General features: G+C 38.1%; 2 long non-coding RNA genes across 4 annotated transcripts in view; both read right to left on the bottom strand.

Moving 5' to 3' along the window:
• Nucleotides 1-1,465: 1,465 nt before the first annotated feature.
• LOC107838020 (uncharacterized) lies at nucleotides 1,466-17,628 on the bottom strand. 3 transcript variants are annotated; one of them, XR_001664073.1, is made up of 4 exons: nucleotides 16,308-17,415; nucleotides 15,908-16,074; nucleotides 9,924-10,163; nucleotides 1,466-2,277 (listed from the first exon to the last, which is right to left on the bottom strand). It is a non-coding gene; the product is annotated as an uncharacterized LOC107838020 (long non-coding RNA). The 3 variants fall into 3 exon arrangements; XR_001664072.1 differs by lacking the exon at nucleotides 1,466-2,277 and adding an exon at nucleotides 17,587-17,628 and having other exon boundaries at nucleotides 9,581-10,163; nucleotides 16,308-16,417; XR_001664071.1 differs by lacking the exon at nucleotides 1,466-2,277 and having other exon boundaries at nucleotides 9,581-10,163.
• A 44-nt stretch (nucleotides 17,629-17,672) lies between these two features.
• The window catches only part of LOC107838009 (uncharacterized), a 13,775-nt gene continuing 11,239 nt past the window's right edge, over nucleotides 17,673-20,208 (bottom strand). Inside the window, exons 3-4 of the long non-coding RNA XR_001664058.1 lie at nucleotides 18,802-19,867; nucleotides 17,673-17,708 (exon numbers count right to left, since the gene is read on the bottom strand). This is a non-coding gene — a long non-coding RNA (uncharacterized LOC107838009). The remainder of the gene's footprint in view (nucleotides 17,709-18,801; nucleotides 19,868-20,208) is intronic.

A 20,208-nucleotide genomic window follows, 5' to 3' on the forward strand; every position in this document is an offset into this window, starting at 1 on the left:
GTGTGTGTGTGTGTAGGGGAGAGATGGAAGCTATCGCTTTTGAAGTGGGCATATGGCCGTCGCATTTGCATTTAATGCCCTTCAGATTACTTGTTTTAACTCGTGCTAAACACCTCACTCGGTTGGGGCTAATTTGATGAGGTCATGGTACGACCCCGTGACCCGCTCTCTCCATGTTCTCTAAGTGAAACCAGCTGAGTCACAGAGTGGGAGAAAGGCAGAGGGGGAGTGGGAAACGGACTGAGATTTACAGAGTTGGGGATCCAAGCAAGTGTTTTCCCAAGTCAAACATCTAGTCGCAATTAAAGCTGTTTTCCCACCTGTTGGTTTGGCAGATTTGGTTTGATTTGGGACTAAAACTGCAACATTTGTTACATTAATTGAAAAACCTGTTCCCCTCCTCGCCTGTGGTGGCACTGCACCAAGAACTACTGAAGGAAAATCACAGAAGAAGACACTGAGCGCACCTTCCTTCTTCGTAAAATGTAAACAAAACTGTAGCAGTGTCACATTTTAGCGGTTGCAGAATTTCTCTTTTCTTTTTGGTAAAAGATCACGACCCATTTTTCCCACTAGCACTAGCTTAGCTTGTTTGTTTTGGTTGCATTTACCCAGAATGCCTTTCACTAAATTCTGCTTCCTGCTTTTGGAGCATTCAGGTCTGCTTTGCATTCACATATACCTTCAAACTATGCAACGTTCATTTCAAGAACTGAAGGAGGCAACATGGAAACGTCTGAAGAAGTAACCAAGAGCAACTTCCTTCTTTGCGAAATGTAAACAAAAATGGAGAAGGGTCAGGTTTTAGCAGGATTTCTCTTTTGTCTTTGGTTAAAAAACCACAAGTCATTTCTCCTGCTAGCGCTAGCTTAGCGCATTAGTTTTGGTTGTATTTGTCCACTTTCTGTTTCTGGAGCAGTCTCCGGTCAGCTTGGTGTTCACATATGGATTCAAACCGCACCAGAATTCACTTCAACCGAGCCGAGACCGCGGTTTGTATGCAGACCAGAGTTCACGTTTTTTTCCTAAGAGTTCAAGTACACATTCATTCCCCCCAAACGAACCAGACGTATTTGTAGGCAACTAAACCAGAATTTGATTAAACTGGACTAAAGAGCTGATGGGGAAAAAAAAGATTTAAACTCTAAAGCATCTGACCTGATCGTTTTACACTGGAGATGCTGCCTGTTCATCACTGAGCAACACAGAAACTCTATGTTGTCTCAACCTTCCAGACCTCTCTGGTCGATGCACTTAAAATTCCAATAACAAGACATTTTTCTCATGTTATAAGTGAAATGACCTGAAACTTTTGACCTAAACAAGCTTCTATTTCTTGCTGAAAAGTTACTTGTAATTTAGTTTTGTCTCATTTCAGGTGTGCTAAGATATTTGTAGAAATTAGACCAAAACACTTTGTAAAATTTTAAGTTTTTGTGTATTTTCATTTAAAAGAAAACAGCAATATTGATAACCGTGTGATATTTACACAAGATAACCACAATACAACATTCTTATACATTTAAAATCCCTTTTAACCAATAATATTAGCATATGAAAACCAGCCTCGTTTGGCGTGCTTAGCTGCTGCACATCCACTTTCCAAAGGCCGTCTGTGGGACGAGGAAAAGCCTCTTCTGGAATGTGAGAGGGGCTTGATCCGCAGCGGCAAACCGTCTCTTTTCTCCTCAAGTGCTGTCCGGACTCCAGAGAATAGCCCGTTTGGTGTGGGGGGCGACATTTTGCTAACCTCCAAGGCCACCGCCGCGAAGGCGCCTCAAGAGAGCCTCTTTCGTGTCAAAGGGGGAAAGCCATTCAGCTCCAGAACAGCCTCTGGCTTTTGATCAGTTCACAAGTTACAGTTTTACACAGACCCACGTTTTTTTTTCTCATGCAAATGGGAAATCTTCAAACAGCGTGCGGAAATACATCTCTCTCAGATGTACCTTAATAGGTAGTGCTTTTAACATGGGAACGTTCACAGCCAAGGACTTTCCTGAAAGCGTCCTCGGCGCAGTGAAAGGCGGCCTTGTCGCCCAGGTGTAGGCGCTTCGCTCCAAGAGATCCTCTCCGGCTCCGGCTTTGTGTGCTCGCAGGAGACTACATTGACTCCCAATTAAGGGATTAGGGGAGAGATTATCGGAACCATTTTCAAAACACATAACATTTACAGGCTTTCCCACAGCACTCTGGATCGCCCGTCTCATTTTGGCTCACTTAAAGTTTGTTGTTGTAGCTGGAGCAGCTGTTTCTGCGAGAAAGACTGCTACTCCACGGCTCCGTTCACACTGCAGGAAAATACGACACAAATCAGCTTTTTTCTGCCCGTATGCGACAAATATCTGACTTTTTCTCTGCAGACTGAAAGTCACAGTTCTGATATTTCCACCCTAAAAAAATCCAACTTGTGCTACTAAAGTAATTTGGATAAAAATCCAATTGTTTTCATCGTCATGTTGCTTTTAATCTGGTTTCAGTGTTGCAAACTTTTATTAACAATATGTTTTTATATATTTGTTAAAACTATCCTTCTGCCATCTGCAGCACTGCAAAAACACAAAATCTTACCAAGTATTTTTGTCTTGTTTCTGGCACAAATATCTTAGTTCACTTGAATTTAGACAAAACTAACTCAGAAGTAACTGAGTTATCAGTTAGCTTCTATCAGCAAAAGATAGGAGCTTGTTTTAAGTAAATAATTCCTTAATGTTGATAAAGAAGTTCTGGTTTCACCTGGTTATATTATTGGGGAAATAGATTATCAGTAAATTTATCTGACAATAGAACTAGAAATTTTTCATTGATTTTAAGAATTTATTACTTAAAACAAAAACCTGTATCTGGCTGAAAACGTTTAGATTTGTCTTATTTCTCAAAACTAGAACAACATTTTTTGGTAGGATTTTGTTTTTTTTGCAAAAACAAAAACCAATCAGAGCCAGGAGGGTCTTACTGCTGTCAATCGAGCTCGTGTATGAGCTGCTCAGACCCTCGTAACAGCTTGTTCCCACAACAGAGCCGGTTGTGAATGCTAATGCTAGTTAGCATAGCCACCAATGGCTGTGGATAATAAGCGGTTTTCCTGTAACGGTAAGTTGTTTTTCCACCATCAGCACATTTATCTACAATAACTCTGAAGAATGTCCCTTTGGGATCAATAAGGTATTTTTTTACTTTGAATCACATACATGAGGGTGATTGACAGCGCTAAGACCCGCCTCCTGGCTCTGATTGGTTGTTTTTGACAGAAAGCAGTGCATGTCTTCATGGTAGCTCAAGGAGAAAATGGATGTTTCTTCACAGATTTTCAGTTTTAAGAAATATGTAAAAAAAAAACAAAAAAAAACATATCTTTTAAAAGTTACTAATGATAGTTCCTGTATTTCCATTACAAATATGCACAAAAATGTGTTGATATTCCGCTAATGTACAAGAACACAATTTGGGAATGGCGTTGTTTCCACGAAATAAGAAACATGATTAAAATCACAAATAAAAAAGTTTCTTCATGCGATAAAAACGTGCCACTCCGTCATCTGGTCCCATTTATCGAACTTCAGCCAAACAATGAAATCAACAACAGTTTTCATTCCATTTTAAGACATTTTTGGATTAAATTGTTTTTAATAAAACGTTGTTTCCTCTTGTTCCTGCTGTCTGAAGTTGGGATGTGTAAATACAGTAGGTGAGGGTCTTTCCCCAAAACGCCGTGAAGGTGTTGGAGGTTTTACTCTCCATATTTGGCGTGTTTCTCTTGGTCTTGTTGAATCGCCCCATTATGCTGCTATTAAAGTTCATTCTGCTGGAATATGTGGAGGAAGAAAGGAGAGAGAGGAACCAAACTCTCGTCAAGGTCATGTTCCAGTGGAAAGAGCCAACAATGCCAGAGCTAATCCCTCCTCCTCTTCCTCCTCCTCCTCTTCCTCCTCCTCTGACCCCGTCCCGCGGCTCCTAGGACTCCGCGGCGGCAGAAGACGCTCCAACCCGGCCCGCCGCTCCTGGATTATCTCCCAATTACCACCAATTGTGCCGGACGGCATTAATGTAATGTTCTATACTTTTTAATACCGTTTTAATTTTTTTTTCCTAGATTAACCAGTGGCTCTCTTTCGCCTTTTTCCCTCATTTAAAATAAAAGAGGCCGGGGTTTAATTTGGCATTAAGGGGCGTAGAATATGCCAGCAGAGCGTCTGTTGGAGGCAGAAAAGGGAGAAAATCATTTTAGGGGAGATACTGTGAAGGACTTGTTTGAACCTCACTGTCCTGCTACATTAGCGGGGAAGTCAGCTTTGTGTTGGAATAACATGTTGCCTCACTATTGTGCCCCCTACGGTGCGAGGGTTTGCTGGGTTTGGATTAAGAGACTCCATTACATTACCCTAATAACTGGATAAAGCCGCCTCATCCAGTGCAACTGATCCCCAAGTATTAGCGCTCACGGCTCGTTACTGCAGCTGATCTGCACTGCAAAAACACAAAACATAACCAACTACTTCTGAGCTGGTGCACTGAAATAAGGCAAAACTAAGTTTTCAGAAACGTATAGGAGCTTGTTTAAGTCAGTAATTCTGTAATGTTGATAAAGTAAACGAGTTTTTCCACTTATAACATTTTCTCTCTTTTGTAATCAATATTACAAAATAACTGACAAAACAAGCTTCTACAACTTGCTGAAAAGTTGCTTGTGAGTTAGTTTCATCTTATTTCAAGTTAACTAAGGCATTTGCATTATGAACTAGTAAAAATATTTGGTAAGATTTTGTGTTTTTGCAGTGTAAATTCAAATTGCAGCGACACTTTTTGCATATTTTCATCTTTAAAAAACTGTCATAATTACAACATCCTTAAAATCCCTTTTTACAAATTATATTTTAAAAATATCATTTTAAAAGTTATGTTTAAGTTACTTTTGTCTTATTTTGAGCCTACTAAGATATTTGCAACATAAATTAAACTTAAAAACTTGGTAAGATTTTGTGTTTTTGCAGTGTGTGAAAAGAAGTCGCCTAATTTTAAGACTAAAATTAGTTCAGATTAAATAAAATTAATAAATTTCACTTTTTTTAATTTTCATCTTCAAATAGTTAAGATACAGTTAAAATTAAAGACAATTAATTTTCTACCTCAATGTTTAAAACATTTATTTCTTCTCATTTGTTTTATTTTTGCATTCTTATTTAAAAAAAAATCTTAACTGTGTCTTAAAACGTGAATTCTTGTAAACTTTACATATTTCCTTTAACTTTGGAGGTAAAAAACAATCAATCAGACGTTGCACAGGTTTTGTGTTTTTGCAGTGCAGCTGATTTCTTATTAAACTGAGCCGATAGGAACTGGAAGGCGGCGGCGGTTTTGCACGCCTCGGTGTATAAAACGTGTTATTTGTTCAGGAATTTCGGCTGAATTTCACTGACTTGGCAATAAAAGTCGCCCAGCCTTCCTTCAATTTAACGGGCTGAATTATAATATTTAGTCTGCTATGTGGGGATTTCCACAGCGATGGATTTTATTTTACATTACACATAATTGTCTCTATAAAAGCAGCTCCTCATTATAAAGCATCACAGCTTAATTATACATCTGTTGCAGGTGTTGGGGCACGTCAGCAGTAAAAAAAAAACGCTTTTATGTTGTTTTTTTGTTCAGGCGAGTTGAGCTGCTACCACACACTGCGAGGGAAAAATAAAGGAACGAAGGTGAAAAGTGTGCAAGCAAATCGACTGCAGGTAGAGATGAGGAAATTTTATTAAAAATTACAGATCAAAGTGAGTTTATGAAGAATGACCTTCATTACATTATGTTCAGAGAGAGAAAGCGAGCGGAGCCATGCGAACGTTTCAGAACAGATTACATGTAAAGCTTTGATGTTAACTGTCCGGCCCAATTAGGCCCGGGGAAACGCTGACGCTTTCATGTCGACCCACTCAAAGTTTAAACCTGAATTTATTCACAGCTCCCAACATTTCTGGTTATTAAAACACTAATCAGCACGTTTTCCTGCGCGGAACGGAGAGAAAGCGGGTTTTGGTCGGGAGCAGGAGCTGAAAACGAGCGACTCACGCCGGGTCCGCGGTTCTGCGGAGCCGCTCAGCCGGGGTCAGAGGTCAGCGCTCATTAGCAGTCCGGCTTCCCTTCGTAGTGCTAATGTGAGGTCAGGAATCCACAGCCGCAGCTGGCACGCATTCGGCGCGTCCAAAAACAATCCGCCCGCTGTTCCCGACCCGACCGGGCCGGGCCGACCTTGCCCTTGGGCCACGGCGTCGAACACCGACCCCAGCTGCTGTCAGGACCGGCAGGCCGGCCCGCCTCTTCCTGCCCCCTTCCTGCAGGTGTGCCGAGCTCCTCCGAGGCCCGAATGCCTTTTGGGTCCCTAATCCCGAACACTTAAGCCCCTTCCTGACGGGTTCAGCGCCGGGTCCCGCCGGATCAGCCAATCCAAACACGGCGAGCAGCGAGGGGTCGACCGCCTGCTGCCCTCTGCTTCCCTCCGAAACAAAACGCTCCCACAGATCAGCACCGATCCGATAACCGGCACCAGAACCGATATCTGAAAACGTCCAGACCGGGTATCGATTCAGCGACGTTGTGTTTTATTACTAACCTTATATTATATTTAAAACAAATCGTTTGAAAGACGGTTTGATGTTGATTTTCATTTTACATGTTTGACCAACCTGGTCAATCTGCAACGGAGCAAGAAAAAATAAAAAATAAGGACATTTTCATTAATTTTCTTTAAAAAAAAAAATTTAAATAAGGACATTTTTTAATTTCAAAAGTAAATAAATTCTAGAAAAACTTCTACTTTGAGATTAATTTCAGAAATCTTTTAGAAAAAAGTGTACAGTATAAAAAACAGCTAGAAAGTACTCAGAAATTATGAGATTAATCTAAATTTTTCTAGAAAAGTTTTGCAATTAATCGCGATTAATGTACTTCTTTGGTTCCTTTTATATTTTTTATAGACAATTGTATTTGTTTGTCTTTTCTGATTGACCTGTTTTGTTGCCTTTGGTTTTTAGAGCGCTGCATAAATAAATAAATTATTAATCAAATTTAACACATCAGGACTGCATAATTTAAAAAAAAATTAATGTTTTTCTGTGTACATTGTACAAAAAAAAAGTTAAACTCTACATCAAACTCTACATCTAAGGTAAACTTTGCTGCACCCAAATCTGCCAACTGGTTAAATATAGGAGAAAAATTTACCTAAATTCTGTTTTTATCTCTCAGAATTTGCCAAATCTTTTCACTCTAAAACCAGATGCTTTTAATGAGGAAAACCTGCAAAGCCTTTTTCCAAATAAAGAAACAAATGAATTTGTTTGATAAAAGTTTGTACACCTTGCGCTGTAAACGACGCGGCGGCGTCTCGTTTCCCATCCCCCTCCTGCTGTTTCAGTAAACACAGCGGCTCCGGCCTCCACCTGTTTCGAGGAGCTTGAGAAATGGACTTTTCCTGAAAAGTCTCTGACCTTTGACCTCTGCAGAGCGGGAAGGAGGGTCTGCCAGCAGGCAAATGCCCTCCTGTGTGGCCCACTGCCATTTAACCCCATAATTGTTACAAGGCAGCTCCCGGCCCGTCCGAAAAACTCGGTTTTCCGGAAATCGCTCTTAAACAATCAAATAAACGCACATGCGGGGAATTCGCCGCGCCCCGAGGCATCGTGGGTAGTGGAGCTTCAGAGGCAGTTTTTACAAATTCAAACCTCTGAATTCGCAAAGAGACGTACCTATTAAATGTTTAGAGGACAAAATGCTTTCACACGCAACAGTTTTCTATGCAAAGTTTTTCCTTCCCCCAAACTTTCCCCATTTAATTTCTCAATATTATTTTTTATTAATATTTATATATATGCTCCAAAAAGTTGGGCAATTTTCCTTCTAATGCTAAAAACATGTCAACTTATCTGTACTGGTTTGGGCTTTAATGATACATTTTAATGGACTTTTTGATTTAGTTAAAATCGGCAGAGATTAAAGATGCTTTGGAGCATAAATGGAAATATTATTTTAATCTTATTTATGATTTATTGTGTTTAAACTGATTAAACCAGGAATGTTGGTTACTGCCCACTGGCAACAATATCATAAATAAATGTAAAGATTTGAAATACAAAGCTATAGAAACCCAAACAATAATCACAGATTTGCAAAAATCATAAGACATTTGACATTTACACTTAAAAACAACCAAATATGTGTTTTTTTTAAATAATATAAATTGTTCAAGTCAAAATCTGCAATTGTTACAAAGTGATTTGCACCTGCAAAAAATCACAGATAAGCTTGATGCAGTGTATCGGTATTTCTAAAATAAAAGTCTAAAATTGATAAAATAGTGGATAAAACAGAAATAGCAAATAAATCAATAATAAATGAGTGAAATATAAAAACCTATTCAGTTCAAACTTAAGTAAAAACCCAGCATTGGTCAATGTTTTCTCATTAAGTCATCAATACGTACTTTAGAGTCAAAACTCTCTCTAGATGAGAGCCAACAAAGCACTTTTAAAAGGGTCAATAAAACTGAAAATAATCTTACATCTTGTAAAAATGACACTTATGTATAAATAAACGTATCATCTGCATAAAGTCGAACAATCTGAAGATTATTTGTATAGAACCGAGCCGAGGATTGGACCCTGAGGAACGCCTGTCTTCACCTCTAACGCAGTAGTTACTTTATGACTCGCTTTAATTTTGAAAAATAAAGTTGATATTTCAAACTAATAAAGTATTACTTCTACTGAGAAATATCCAGAAAACTGAAAAACAGCAGAAAATGTTCCACTGGCAGATTATTTCTCTTATTTGACAATTGTTGCCTAGCAACGCCAGCCAAGCCCGTTGCCTAGCAACCAAGTTCTAGGCAACGGTTGCCTAGAACTTGATTTCCACTGGCAGATTATTTCACTTAAAACATTTTCCCCATGTTATAAGTAAAATAATTTGCCAGTGAACGTAGTAACTTTTCATCATTGTTAAGGAAATATTCACTTAAAACAAACTCCTATATTTTGCTGAAAAGTAACTTAAAAGTTAGTTTTGTCTCATTTCAAGCATAATAAGATATTTACACTAAATTTACAAAAAATACTTGGTAAGATTCTGTGTTTTTGCAGTGTAGTTAGACTAAACTTTTCCAGGTTTTAGATCAGGTAAAATTCCCAAATCCCACAATAATAAACACAGAGGTTACAAATAAAATGTCTTAGTATTTGGTAGAATTACATATAAAGCTGCTTCCAAAAGGTTGTGTGTTTTTAGATTTAATTATCCAAGTTTTTATCGAGTTCTTTATGATTTTCTATGTTTGTTAGCAGGAAATATTAGTTACACTGCAAAATAAATAAGTACATAAAATCTTACCAAGTATTTTTGGTGTAGTTTCAAGTGAAAACATCTTAGTACACTTTAAATAAGACAAAACTAACTTATAAATAACTTTTCAGTGAGATATAAAACCTTGTTTTAAGTCAATAATTCCAGAATATTGACAGCAGATTATTTCACTATTTTTCCATGATATAAGTGAAATAATCTGCCAGTGGAAGTAAAACTTTTTCACCAACATTAAGGAAGCTCCAATATTTTTCTGAGAAGTTACTTGTGTTATTTCAAGTGTACTAAGATATTTGCATAAAAAACTAGACCAGAAATACTTGTAAGATTTTGTTTTTGCAGTGCATGATCTGTTATTAGACCTGAAAATGAGGTTTTATTGAAATCAAATGGGTTGGATTCTGTGTTATGGGGTGAATTTGTGTTATATAAATAATCAGAATGTGAGATAATAAAGCAAATGAGTGAAATTAAAGTGAAATGATCTGCGCTGCTCGCTCAGATTGTTCCCATGTTGTTTTTCCTGGGCTCCCTGTCGGCTCCAGCCTGTGTTGTAGATACAGTATCCACTTTACCTTTATCACGCGCCGCTCTGGCCCATCAGCTTTCTGCGTGGTTGGCTGCACTTGGTTATTTTTTCCATCCCTGCACATTTGCTTTTCGCTCGGCGCTCACCTCCACACTCGGGCTTATAGAGTGTTTCTCCTTTTCCTCTGATAGCGGCGCGCTCGGTGATTGCTTCCCAGGATCAGAGCGGCGCGCAGGCGGCTCAGCATACCACACATGCTGCGGGATCAAAGGTCACTCTTGGAAGCCTGGGATTATGGGGAGAGGGAGAGGTAAAATTATATTTTTTATCAGTTTTTTGCTTTGTTTTTGATCCCACGCCACCTCTCACCACAGCAACCTTCGCGCTCAGGTGTTAGCTTTCACTGAGTGTTGAGGTTTGTTGACGTTTTAGGAACAACAGATTGACTGCGGCCTTGAGCGGCGGCGCTCTAAAGAGACTCCAAGGTCAGTGGATGTGGGAACAGCCGCCGTCTCCCGGGTCCGACGGAAAAAGCCACCGAATCAAAGCCGGCTCATGAGTGATGCGTTCGCTGAGGTCACGGCTATTTATTACCGTCACATGAGCAGCGGCTGCAGAATACTGTTGACACCTGATGTGTGTCATCAGCAGGTGTGAATGAGTTTTCTCTAAGTGGAAACAGCGTTATAAAGCTGACTGAAACCCTGTGTTTACCTGCTGCATTACTCTGTGTGTTTTAGCATTTCTCACCCTGTACACTGCAAAAACACAAAATCTTACCAAGCATTTTGGTCCAGTTTCTAGTGCAAATATCTTGAAATAGCTCAAAATTAACCTTTAGGCAGGAAACAGGAGCTTGTTTTAGGTCAATAATTCCTTAATTTTGTTGAAACAGTTCTTGTTATATGTGAAATAATCTGTCAGTGTAACTAGGAATGTTTATCAATGCTAAGGAATGTCTTACTTGGTAAAATGTTGTATTTTTGCAGTGTACACAAGTACTTATGGTCTAGTTTCTTTTGTAAATATCGTAGTACACTTGAAATAAGACAAAATTAACTTACAATTAAGTTTTCAGCAAGATATAGAAGCTTGATTTAAGTCAATAGCTCCTTAATATTGATAAAATGAGAGAAAAATTTTTTACAAGTGAAATAATTTGCCAGTGAAACTAATAAATTTTATTAATATTCAAGAATTATTCACTTAAATCAAGCTCCTATATCTTGCTTAAAAGTTATTTCACTGTTAGTGTTGTGTTATTTCAAGTGTACGAAGATATTTATGAGAAACTAGATAAAAATACTTGGTGTACACTGCAAAAACACAACTTCTTACTGGGTAAGATATAGGAGCTTGTTTTAAGTCAATAATTACTTAATATTCATGAAAACGTTCTTGTTCCATTGGCCGATTATTTAATTTATAAAACATTTTCCCCTCTGTTCATCAAGATTAAGCTCTTGAATCTTGCTAAAAAGTTTCTTATAAGTTAGTTTTATGTTATTTCAGATGAACTAAGATTCATTTACATGTTGGAGGATAAGAATGAAGCTGAAGAATCTGATCTCACTGCAAAAAACACCTGGTCTAGTTTCTAGTGTAAATATCTAAGCACACTTGAAGTAAAACGAAATTAATCTAAAGGAAACTTTACAGTAAGAAATAAGAGCTTGTTTTAAGTCAGTAATTCCTTAATATTGATTAAATTAGTTCTTGTTTCATGGCACATTATTTCACTTAGTATTTACTTAAACATGCTCTTATTTAATTTAGTTTATTTTGAACAATTAAAATATCGATCAAAGGTATTAAAATAATAATAACAACAACAACAACAACAACAATAATAATAATAATAATAATAATAATAATAATAATAATAATAATAATAATAATTCAGGAAGAGTCAAAATCCTAAAGTGCTTATGTAAAGCCTGTAATTAAAATATTTAATCCAAGAATACATCCATCAGTTCGTCATAAAGTCATGAAATACAATATAAAAAAACATAAAAACACATCTACAAACTATTACATACAACATATGTAATATATCTTGTTACATTGTTGTAACAAGAAATATTGTTACAACAATGTAACAATCTCTTATCTTGCTAAAAAGTTACTTCTCAGTTAGTTTTGTCTTATTTACAGTTGTTAAGATATTCACACTAGAAGCTAAACTAAAAATACTTGGTAAGATTTTCTGTTTTTACAGTGCAAAGCCCATTTGTTTCAATAAATATCACATTGTGAGGACCAGCTGCTCCTTATGGGGCCCCAAAGATAAGAAGAAGAAGAAGTAGTCCTGGTGAAGGTAAAAAAAAACACTCACTGTGTGTGTGTGTGTGTGTGTGTGCGTGTGTGTGTGTGTGTGTGTGTGTGTGTGTGTGTGAAGATGCTCCTAACTACAGAGAGCTTCGGCTTGCAGTGTGAAATCGGAGCAGAAAGGAGTTTATTGTATTAATGTGAAAAATGTTCACATTTAAAAACAAATAAAGCAAAAACACTCAGAGTGTGTCGTTCACTCAGGGTTTTAATTTCAAGGCTGTTGTTATAAACATCTGCTCTGCTCTCAACATCAAACAAACACACACACACACACACACACTGTCAGCTGTGTTAATTATTACATCACTAAAAGTATTTGCCTGTGTGCTTTATTATGTCTGCAGGGAATATTTGGTTTTATATCTGAAAAGGTTTTAATTCAAATTCATTTAAAGGTTTCTAAACATCCAGAGATTAAATATATTTAGTATTTTATACAAAATGATAGATAGATAGATAGATAGATAGATAGATAGATAGATAGATAGATAGATAGATAGATAGATAGATAGATAGATAGATAGATTTTCTGCATTAAAATTGTTTTTTATTGGTTTTCTAATATATGTCATTCTTATTAGCTGATATCTGAAAATCGTCATAATTAACAGAAATAAAGACGTTCAAACATTAATCTGTGTGTAATTAATCTGTTTAATGTGTTTAACTTGGTGATAAAGTTCCTGAAATAAATTAACTTTTCAAAAATCGTCTAACTTATGGACTCGTTCTGCATAGAAATATATAAGAATAAACATTTATAGTGAGAGCGTAGCTGTATAAATAAAGTTCAAATAAAAAATAAAAATAATATGAAAGTATATATCATTATAAAGAATAGAAATAACCTATAGCGACAAGACGGCCCAGTCAAAACCTGAATAAAGTTGCTCTGTGTTCTTCAAATCAAACAAAATTGGTGTCAAACGTTTGTGCTGCTATCATTTTAAAAATATTAGTAAATGTTTCCAGGGGTCATCAAAGGTCAACCAGCTCCGCTACATTTTCAGATCAAACAAGTTTTGTGTCAATCAACTTAGATACAACAAATTTTAGCTGTAAAAATGTTTTTTTTCTTTTTATCTTAAAAAGCATAACGGCACAAACAAAGTGTCTCTGCACAAATATGTGATGCCAGTTGCATTTAATTTGAAGAAGGTGGAGGAGGCGACTTCACCCAGGTGTAGTCAAAGCACGAGGATCAACACAGAATACGGTGGAGCATCAGGGCCATCCTGAGAAAAACAAAAATAAAATGAAATATAATGAGAAAGAAGTCAGAACATTACAATGATAAGTCATAATAATCCAAGAATAAAGTCACAATTTCACAAGAATAAAGTCTAAATAAAGCAAGAATGAAGTTGTGATATGAGAATACAGTATTTCAAGAATAAAGTCATAATGTTAAATATATAAAGTCGTGATGAGAATAAAGTTAGAAGATAAGAGAATGATGTCAAAATATTTTGAGAATAAAGTCAGAATAACAATGTAATCTGAGAATGATAATATTCTCATATTATGATTTAATACAAGAATAAATCATAACATGATTTATTATTTAAACTTTCTTCTCGTAATTTAATTTTTTAATTTTCTTACTGTGTCCCTAATAAAAGGTGAAATACATTTCTGTTTACTTAATGTGGAATTAGTATAGTAAAAGCTGACATGTTTCATCTTATGATCCACTAATTCATCTGTAGTAAAGGGATAAAAGTGGTTAAAGTAGAAAAATTAAGTGTAAATTATTACATTTCCTGATTTCCCAGCCTCTGCGCTGCTGTTGCCTGGGTGAAGCTGCCGGCTGTGATTTCTGCTGCTCTCACAGAGCCGGAGCGAACCATTAAGTGCTGTGTTATTTACACATCATAAGCCAGTCTATTATATTGACATCCAGACGACCCGGTCCGGCACCGGTCCGCGCGCCGCGCCGCCTCGCTCTGTTTGCGCTCAACGCCGGCATGCTGATTGGGTGATTTCCACCGATATGACATTCCAACGCTGCGGACCGCGCGCCGCATCGTTTCAGTCCGAAAGCATTCATTACCCGGCGAGAAATGAGACAAAAGGTCAAGGAAGGGTGGAGCCATGTGAAGTGGAGGTGGGGTTTACAATCCAATTGGGGATTAAGTTATCTCTTATATCTCTTACTTACAATAAATCCACACGTCTCCATCTGAAATGGCTTGTTTAAACTGTAGAGGAGCATGAAGCAAATGTTTGACTTTATTTAAAATTCATTGTTCGGTATTACATTGCCGGCCGGGGTGAGCCCTGGGACTCCGAAAGGTGAGCATACAGGGAGAATGGGCTTTTTTTTTTTTTTACATTATTATTCTGATCCTGGAATTGCAGAATTGCCATCCGGTTGTTGTCCTCCACTCCGTGCTGCCATTTACCAACAGCATCAAAATATTTGACATCCTATAATGGGATTGCATCCAGAGTAATTCCTGTAACTGCTCTTGACATAAGTGCCCCAAGTAAAATAAATCTCTGTGAACCATTTAAAAGCATTAATGCAGATAAAGGAGAATACATTTCCTCTGCCTCAGATTATTAGAATATGAGAGAGTTATCGTCTCTCTAGGCTCTGCTGCATCACTGACGGCACAAAATGGACTTTAAACTGAAGAAAAATATAACATTGCTGTTTGTATTTTTGGAGATCTTTCTTTGGAGAGCAAAATTTACATCGTTTATTTAATGCCATCATTTTATCCATAATTTCAAGAACCAAACACACAAGTTTCCACTGAAAATTTGTAATTACAGCAAATATTTCCAATATTTAGCAGCTTATAACATTTATTAGTTACAGTATTTTAGTATAAACTATTGTTTTTTTTGTTACTTTATTACACTCGTAAGTCGTGAAAACGAAAAGTAGGAGCGCAGGGGAGTGATTCCCAACATATAAAGGGAAAATATTGGATTTTTTCTGTGGACTGAAACTCCCGTCGGTCCCGTCTGACCTCACCGTAAACTCCAGAGAGTAAATTAAGGGGTTCAGGTGAAACCTCTGGACTTTATTAGCAGCATTTTGGGGCTTTGCTTTATGGAGAACAGAAAGTTTTTCCCATAAATGTCCAGCAGTAAATTTATAAAATTTAAAAACATTTAACACTATATGCATGTGTTTGAAATGACTTATGAGCATGTTTTGGTCCAGTTATTTAAATACATCACAGTCTATTTCTTTAATAATAGATCAATTAAGAAAAAAACTAAATAATTTGAGTTGGTCTGCTTCTATGTTTTTAATTTTGTTGGACAAAAAGCAACAAATTCTCCCTAAAGATAAATTAACTAAAAAAATAAAACTGCTTAAATACTTTATTGATTCCAAAGGGACATTTAATGTTGTTGTGACTCATATTAATTCAAATTATTCAAGTTTAATTTATTGTTTCCACCAAAAAGTCATTCTTAAAGAGTTTATTCTGTCTCCTAAATCAGCTAAATTTAAATTACTTGATGTTTTTTATGCATAATTTTGACACATAAAGCAGTTTAAAGGACAGAATGATAAAAACAGAAGTCTTTACGTTGCAAAAGTCTGTTTGCTTTAACTTTTCTGACCTCTTACTCCCAGTGACCTGCACTGAGAAACTGGATGGAAAAAGAAACAATAAAAAGAAACGGGATGGGAATCCGTAATAAACCTGGCAGACAATTTCCCGTTCTCACCTCCGCAGGGAGCCGCAGCACCCACCGGATCCGGGGCGGGGTCGGGGGTCGGGGTCCCACCGGGAGAGCCTCTCTGTGGTTATCATGCTCCATCTAGTGGCTGCACAGCGTTAGACGAGGAAGAGGAGGAAGAGGAGGAAGAGGAGGCCGGCATCAATTACCTGCTCCTGAAAGAAAACGGCAACACAGTGTAAAGATTTATTTTCTCTCTTTGATTAAAAGTCAACTTTCCCTGCTTATGGTTATAAAATGAAAAGAAAACAGACATAATTGGGTTAAATTTGATGATATGTTTGAACATCATCTTTAATATGCTCCATAAAGGAGTGCAAGTCTTGCATGTGCAAATTAAATCCTGTTTACGGGAACAGTGTTGAGACTGAAGCGATGCGTGGCTCACGTTACACAGAGATGAGGCTGCGGGACGTGCGAACGCGTCGCCCTCCTGCTCCTCCGCTCATCACGTCCAACTGGAAAGTGATCTTCAGCGAACTCCCATTGTGAGCCTCTCTGCAGTAAACGCAACAAAATTGATCTCAGGTCTCTCCCGAGTTTGCAGATGGGAGCGTTTTAGTCGCTCCTGGTGGCAATTTCCAAACATGCAAAGCTGGGAGGTCGCCACGGCAACCTGCGAGCCAAACGCAGGACTTCCACCTGCCTGCTAACTTTTTCAGGGGCGCCGCTTTCCCGCTTGAAAGAGGAGAAATGAGAGGGTGATGGTCAGACAACGTGTTAACAATTCATCCAGATTCTGGTGTGTGTGTGTGTGTGTGTGTGTGTGTGTGTGTGGATGGGAGTGTGTGTGTGTGCGTGAACCCGGTTTTTATATCTTTGTGGGGACCTAAGGCTGTCTAAATGTGGGGTGGTCGGGACACTGCTTCTTGTGGGGACATTTCTTGGTCCACATGAGGGGAAACGCTGTTTTTGGGGTAGGGGTTAAGTTTAGGATTAAGGTGCGAATTGAGTTTTGACGAGGGTTAGGGGTTAAGCATGTAATGGTTAGGGTAAGTGTTAGCCTGTAGAAAGTGAATGGAAGTCAATAGAAAGTCCCCACAAGATACAAAAACATGACGTGTGTGTGTAGGTGTGTGTAGGTGTGTGTGTGTGTAGGTGTGTGTAGGTGTGTGTGTGTGGCAGTTGGAGGCTCTGCTAATGTACTGTGATTCCTGCTGTCAGCGGTTCGGCTCCGCTCCATCTTGCTGTAATTTCAGGCCATCTCCACTGCAGAGTGTCCCACAACAGTTCGTTCTACACCTCCATGTTTTGAGAGAGTAAAGCACCATGTGGCCCAGCTGGGCTACATGGACAATCAAACTGTTTTGTGGTGAATTTATGTCCTGCTTGTACTTTATGGCTTCCAGACTCTGAATAACCCTGGACCTTTTTACTCAATAAACCTAAAGAGAATATTTGGTTTATTTTACATCATCGGCACTGAGCTGCTTGATGTGGAGCACAGTTACAATGTGAAAACCAAACTTACTACGTTTCTAGCAAAAAAAAAAAAATTATAATTTCTATTTGCAAGCAAAATTCAGTTTAACTTCACTTTTTAAAAAATGTGCAGCAGTAATGACAATTTTTACTATGGAAAAATAATTCTGACTTTAAAGAGGAGCAGCACAAGCAAATGAAGCAGATTAGCAGAGCTTGGAAACATCTGATGGTGTCTCTCCTACCTGCATATTGAGCTGTTAGCATGTTGGGACTGTCATCAGACCCTCTTCAGTCAGAGGCCTCTTCAGATTTGTTGTAAGACTGACTGCTACTGGAGATCATTCCTGCCCACAGCATTACAACTCTATAAAGACACAGATATGAGTTACTACATTCAAACTCCCTTTGGGATAAATAACATTTATTTTATTGAAGTTGTATTTAGAATAATATAGCTTCAAGTTATTGCCAGTAAAAGTGGTTCTTGAATCATGGGGTGTACTTAGTTTTTCACTCACAACTTTTTATATTTATTCAGAATCTGCTGTGTGTTTTTGTGCAGTTGATATTATTTTTATTATACTTTAGAACTTGGTTTAATGGCATTCTGATATGAATTACCAGACCATAAAGATGGTGCCTTTTATGTCCATATGATTTTGTTTGGCCCCTGACCACAAGTCAAGCTTGGTAAAATCAATTCATGACCCAAAAATTAAAAAAATGTCTGTTTTTCATTTAATAAGTAAACAGTCCAAAGCCACTTATGTTTTGGATACCTAATGGATTTACACATTTTAATATTTAGTTTAAGTAAGTAAAACAAAAAACAACTGATTACAAAAAACAACATTTTTCATTTTTAATTAACTTAATTTTGTGGCCCACCACTAGTTTGAGGTTGTCAGTTTTGGCCTCCAGGGTTAAATATTTGGACACCACTGCATTAAAACTACAGTAACTTTTATAAAAATATTTATTTTTTATATATTTAAAAAATATATAAACTATCCCCAGATAATCCATGACATTTTTTTAGCTCTGCCTTCTCCCAATGCTAAGTAGAAACAACCAATCAGAGCCAGGAGGCGGGTCTTGGTGCTGTCAATCACCCTGTGTGTAGCTCTCTGTTTTGTTGCAGCTAGTGTACTGTCAATGCTCAGGCTCATTACATAGCCACCGATGACGGCGAATAAACTATTTCCTGTAATTAGTTGTTTCTCCACCATTAGGACATTTAGCAACATGTTCACAGGATTGATTGACAGCACTAAGACCGTCCTCCTTGCTCTGATTGTTTGTTTTTGTGGAGAGGAGGTGGAGGAAATCGATCTTTTCACTGACAATTTGTCTCATATTCTGCTGTCACAACATAATAACGGTTTTAACAAATATGTAAAAAACATTTTTTTTTATAAAAGTTAAAAACCTCAGATTTAAATGTAAGAAAAACTGACCTGAGTGCCTGGAGAGTAAAGTTGCTCTGAAAGGTTAAAGGACATCTTGTTGTCTGTTTCAATCCATTTCTTCTGCATTCTTCTAATCAGCACTAATCACTTCGGTTTCATTTGTCCAAGCGGTGGATGAAGCAATCCCTGAAGCCAAAGCTGCTCATTCATTAGATTGTTTTAATGTGCCTGAAAGCAGTTGTGCAAATAAACAAACCGTTACAGCGAAACGAGAGGAATCCCTTCAACCCAGCAGGGACCGCAGCTCCAACTTGTGCCTTTTATCATATTAATCCCACGCAACGTCATTTTTCAGGTCCACGAGAAGGACTTATAAATTGCCTCTAATAGGCTTCAAATCAAGCACTAATTAAAACTGCATTAACCTTAATGAATCTGAAAAACTGAGACCCCAATTTATTGGAGTTGTGTTTATACAAGAGCTGCCTTCAATAATACATGACGCAATAAGCGGCTGAGTGGGATGAGCTGCTCTTCCTAATGCGAACCTCCTGTGTGTGCGTGTGTGTGTGTGTGTGTGTGTTTGGCCCCTCGTCATCATTACATGCCTTGTTAAAGGTTAACTTTAGCAACATTCGGAGCGTCTTTAGCGTCGTGGAAGGAGACGCGGCCGCGCCGTGCCAATCAGCGTCACAGGTGTTCATAATTGTCTCTCTAATTGGTTCATTACCGGCGAGGGCGGCCGGAGAACCACATCTGGATTTGGGGGAAGCCTCTCCCGAGTTTTAACATGTATCTGCTTGTTGCTGTGATTTCCCAGGAGCACGGCGTTTATTTGTAGGCCGATTCGGCCTCAAACGCCTTTAATGGGAATTCCCCTGGCTGCTGCTGGTGCTGCTGGTGGCGCTGGCGGAGCGCTTATGGCACTTTGTTGACAGGGAGAGCTCATTTGTTTTTAATGAAAGAGGGAGGAAAAAAAGGAAGTGTTGTCTTTCTTCAGGTTTTTTCCTTGCAGAGTGTTTTTCAGTCACTCGCACCATTAGAAGACCTCTTGAGATTTCCCTTCAGAGACCCGCTGTCCTAATGAATCAAGCCTCTCCGATGTGGGAAAGACCTGAGGGGGGAAAAACTGTGATTATTTATTACAGAGACTCCAACAAACCTGCCAAACTCACCAGACATCAACCTTTCTTCCAAAAATCACCATGAACATCAGCAGACGCCAATACTTACAATGAATCATTCACAGCACCCCCGTTTAGTCCGCTTTAATCGAACTCCAGTCCAACTGCCAAGAAAGTCCAGTTCGTTTGTTTTCACATCTGATAGTCCGTTTGATTAGGGACCAAAATTTTGTTTCATTTTCGGCTGCTGTGTTTTGCTTTCACACTAAACTGAGTCAAATCAACCAAACCCTTTGAGCAACTTGTTCCCCTCCTTGCCTGTGGGGGCACT

The sequence above is a fragment of the Poecilia formosa genome, unplaced genomic scaffold, assembly GCF_000485575.1.
Source record: "Poecilia formosa unplaced genomic scaffold, Poecilia_formosa-5.1.2 Scaffold201, whole genome shotgun sequence".
Classification (NCBI taxonomy): Eukaryota; Metazoa; Chordata; class Actinopteri; order Cyprinodontiformes; family Poeciliidae; genus Poecilia; species Poecilia formosa.